The 5,000-nt window shown below is 39.4% G+C and overlaps 2 protein-coding genes across 2 annotated transcripts in view; one reads left to right on the top strand and one right to left on the bottom strand.

Annotated features, from left to right (window-relative positions):
- The window catches only part of LOC144972596 (uncharacterized), a 277,443-nt gene that overhangs the window by 22,456 nt on the left and 249,987 nt on the right, over positions 1-5,000 (top strand). The gene's annotated exons all lie outside the window — the stretch shown is intronic.
- LOC144973886 (uncharacterized) overlaps positions 1-5,000 on the bottom strand; it is a 20,720-nt gene that overhangs the window by 13,263 nt on the left and 2,457 nt on the right. The gene's annotated exons all lie outside the window — the stretch shown is intronic.

Below are 5,000 nucleotides of genomic sequence, written 5' to 3'. Positions count from 1 at the left end.
AAAAATATTCGTTTCAAACCCAAAGTCATTTCTAGATCCCTCTCTCACCCACTTCATGAGATCGCCGATTCGTTCGCCACCATCGCGAAGTAATTTTGACCAGCAGTTAAGCTTAATAGCCAATATTCTCATCACAAACATATAACATAGAAACGATTGAGACATTGAGTATGCTCGGTGTATGGGGTGAATTTTTAATTCAGAAAAGTGAGTGGAGCAGGCACTTATGTTGGTAACAACAAGATATGAAGTGAGTAGAAAAGTGCCAGAAGACAATAGAGAATAAAATTTTTTCTCGCGGCGGTGGTGGGGTTTGAACCTGCGACCTTATTGGTACGACAACTCCGCCTGGCAGGTGAGAGCGTGGCTCTACCGTGTGAGCTATCCACGAACACAAAAAATATTCGTTTCAAACCCAAAGTCATTTCTAGATCCCTCTCTCACCCACTTCTTGAGATCGCCGATTCGTTCGCCACCATCGCGAAGTAAGTAAAAAAAAATTTATTCTCTATTGTCTTCTGGCACTTTTCTACTCACTTCATATCTTGTTGTTACCAACATAAGTGCCTGCTCCACTCACTTTTCTGAATTAAAAATTCACCCCATACACCGGAGCATACTCAATGTCTCAATCGTTTCTATGGTATATGTTTGTGATGAGAATATTGGCTATTAAGCTTAACTGCTGGTCAAAATTACTTCGCGATGGTGGCGAACGAATCGGCGATCTCAAGAAGTGGGTGAGAGAGGGATCTAGAAATGACTTTGGGTTTGAAACAAATATTTTTTGTGTTCGTGGATAGCTCACACGGTAGAGCCACGCTCTCACCTGCCAGGCGGAGTTGTCGTACCAATAAGGTCGCAGGTTCAAACCCCACCACCGCCGCGAGAAAAAAAATTTTATTCTCTATTGTCTTCTGGCACTTTTCTACTCACTTCATATCTTGTTGTTACATACTTTTCTGTATTGTACGTCATATCCGGCTGACGGATTCCGCGAGGACGAGAGACGCATGCACAACCCACATGACGTTCTCTCTCTAATAACTTTTCCGCCGGTGACGTCACAGACTATGGGTGACGTCCAATCAAGGGACGCTACTCTTCCGCTAATCTCATTCCCTATTGCTTAAGTGTCAACTGAAATAAAAAGACTGCAAATGTCTGCTGACAAGTGAAGAATATACTACGTAAGTGATACCCCCCATTTCGTTAATAAAAAGTGAGTGGGCAAGTCGTGAGTGTCGGATGGGACTCATTCTGCGCAAGTGGAATACACCATATCGTAGATACACCGTTTGTGGATTGTTGAGCAATTTCTTTTTTTTTTTTCCATTAAACAATTACCTGTCTCAAAACACGAAACAATTTGTTCTTTTTTCATTTAGGGAAAACGTATTGAATGTCGGTACTTCACTAATTCTCTTTAATTTATTTTGTTTTGTTTTTTTTTTTACTATTATTTCCAGATGTTGCTACCATTAATATCATTGCCACAAAGAGTTGAAGACAATGGGAGCGATCTATATTCATGTTTTCGTCCAACCAAGTCATCAATCACATGATTTGTGCTGTCCAACGATTGGATATTTCTTCAGAAATGTCAACACGCTGCCTTGTTTATGAAAGGTGTAAACATACCAATGTGTCAAGCTGAACAAAATGACCAATCGTGATGTTAGATATTTCAAAAACTGTGAACACGTTTCACTATATGGGTCACTTTGAGCATATATTATTCCAATGTGACCAATGACCTCGAGCACATGGAAATGTAATATAGATCATGCCAATTTAAACCATTGCAATTTCCATTTCATAAAGTTTAGCAGACGATTTGCGTATCTTATTACAGAATCTTATCCGCTGTCAGCATGTGTCTGTTTTGGAGATGAAAGGGAAAACCAGAAAAATTATTCGCAATAAATTATATAAATTCGATATAAAGTATGAGGCTCTTAATAATAATAATGATAATAATAATAATACGTAGATCTTTATTGTCCATAAATATGGCAATTTGTCACTTAGTTACACTTGTTACAACGTTATATGGTATCTACAACATTGAACAGATATTTCACTCCTACTTATTCTCTCTCTCTCTCACACACACACACACACACACACACACACACACACTCACTATCTCTCTCTCGCTCTCTCTCTCCCCTCTCTCTCTCTCCCTCTCTCTCTCTCTCTCTCTCTCTCTCTCCCTCTTTTCCTCTCTTTCTTTCACGCGTGCGATATACACAACATAAACAGATCATTTTGTTTTCAAATCGTTACAATTGTGGCAATTCAACACCAATTATTATTATCATTTTCAATTGGTCAATTAATCTAATATTAGATAAATTAATCATTCAAATAGTCAACACACCAGTCCTTGGTTTTGCTGTACCATATGAAATATTCAACAATTTCATTGCTGATGTAACGAACGTTGATTTGTACTTGTTAGTTCTACATTTAATCTAACAAAACCTTCTGCCAGATGGTAAAAGATTAAATTCATGGTACAAAATATGTTTTTATTGTCGACAGATTGAAAGCGTGGGGGAAAAACTATAATGAAGGAAAATGTCTCAATGGAGGGAAAACACGAAAAGCTCATAACAGCTGTCTCCTTATCTCTGAAATAATATAAGTACCTACCATCGCCTCCATCCCCGTATTTCTCAATATAAAAATGGGTCTTGACATCTTGGAAAACAGATACAGTGCAATCCGGATTCGTCGACCTCGCTTCAGTCGATTTTCACCTAAGTCAATATTTTTATGTCCTTCCTCCTTCGTATATAACACTGATAACATTACATATACTTCACTGAAGTCAATTTCGGTTATGTCGATTTTACTACGGCTTATACTCACAATACAAATTAAATTTAAAAAGCATGGAATACCTTCCTGTCACCGATCCCATTGTTCGGGGCAGCCTACAGTCGCTCTCACTCTAAGTGATGCAGAAAAGATGCAATGAAGCGATCGCCGCCACTAGCTCCAAATTGGAAACCCTTCCGGGGACTCATCATCAAAGCCTTAAAGTCCAGCCAAGGATTTCGGACTTCACTGATAAGTGAGAGGCAGTACATTATGCCTCATTTTTATACCGGACCTTTTCAGGGCCACCCTCAATGTTCCCAATTGACTTGCCTTGTTTACTCGCTCTCTGACTGTTGTTTTTTGTTGTTTTGTTTGTTTGATTGTTTGTTGTTTTTTTTTTTTTGTATTTTCGTCTCTTTTTGTTGTTGTTTTGTTGTTGATTTTTGTTTTTTATTTGGGGGGGGGGGTGGTCAGTTGCTTGACACATCACATACTACTATGAGTATGCGTGTATCATATCAAGATTCATGTTCAAGTCTCGATAAATAGACAATATGCCTTAGGAAAGACATTCCAAGCAATTTTTCATCGTCCTATTGGAAATGGACGTTAAATTAGGTTTCCCTGGTGTAAAACAGCGTGGGCTGAATGTTTGGTATGTACGTAGTCCACAAGGAGAAAATATATATTGTAAAGCGTTTAGATACCATCGATATTTAAGTACACAATACTAGTGTTGTTTTTTGAGAAAATATTGGTTGTTCACGATATGCTTGGAATGCATGGCCAACAATTTAGATCATAGACAAGATAAAACCATGGACTAGATAACAACAGCAGTAGAGAACTTTTCTAAAGTGTATGGTGGCCTAAATAACTTTTTGGGAGAAAGTATTGATTGTTTATACTGTGCTTGGAATTCATGGCTAATGATTTGGATCATAAACACGATAAAAACATGGACTAGATAATAACAGCAGTAGGGAAATTTCCTATACTGCATGGGAAAGTAGAAAACGGTAGGGGCTGCCTGAAGCCGGTGATCGTGAAAATACTAACGAAAGAGTGAAAATGGAGAGGCTTCGTATAGGAACAAAACAGACAATGGACGTTTCGGGTATAAACCCTTTGTCAGCACAGCATTACACAAATTAAAATGGAATATATATATATATATATATATATATATATATATAATATATATATATATATATATATATATTATCGGGTCTTTATAGCTATTAAAAGGGAAAAAGCTATGAAGTGAATTCATTATAGTAGATGACGGGTATACCCAAAATGTTTATATTTGAGATGTTGGGTCGAGAGGACGGAATAAGCTAAGTGTGCGACATAAGGCGACCCAAATGTACGATTTGAGTGTAAGAAGTGTACGGGGTGCGTACTCTGACAACATAAATTTCCAGGACTACTGTGTGACCTTACAGTAATGTACAGCTATAAGCGATATACAATTTGTTTGTTGGGGGTGGGGGGAAGGGGGTCCTTAATAATAATATTCAAAACATTCTTCGCTTTCACATAAAAGTTACACTACACCAGAGCGATTTCCAAGTCAAGTCCATAGTGTAAGATATGGGGAGAATTCTCTCTAGTCACTTTTTCGTCTTTGTAGGCTGCTTTGATTGGAATGTATTTTTTACTGAATCAGGGTATTGCTGAAACCGAAATCCACCAAATCCACTCACGCTGGGAGTGAACCAGGGACTATGGGAGGTGGACACCAGTGGGGATTGAATCAGAGACTATTGGAGGTGGGAAAAAGTGGGGATGGATTGAACCAGAGCCTATGGGATAAAGAGCACCATTGGGGATTGAACCAGACAATATGGGCGTTGGGCACAAGTGGAGAGTGAACCAGGGACTGTGGGAGGTGGGAACCAGTGGGGATTGAACCCAGAACTATGTGAGGTCTGCACCAGTGGGGAGTGAACCGGGGACTATGGGAAGTAGGCACCAGTGGGGATCGAACCAGAGACTATGAGAGGCGGGCACCAGTTGAGAGTAAACCGGAGACAATGTGGAGTGGGCATCAGTGGGGATTGAACCAGATACTCTAGGAGTGGGCACTATTGGGGAGTGAACCAGAGTCTATGGGAGCAGGTCACCAGAAACTGTGTAAGTTGGAAACCAGGAGGGGGTGAACCAGA

Source organism: Berghia stephanieae, chromosome 5 (assembly GCF_034508935.2).
Source record: "Berghia stephanieae isolate SIO BIC M18660-M18661 chromosome 5, UCSD_Bste_1.3, whole genome shotgun sequence".
NCBI lineage: Eukaryota > Metazoa > Mollusca > Gastropoda > Nudibranchia > Aeolidiidae > Berghia > Berghia stephanieae.
This window is presented reverse-complemented; position numbering and strand designations above follow the sequence as displayed.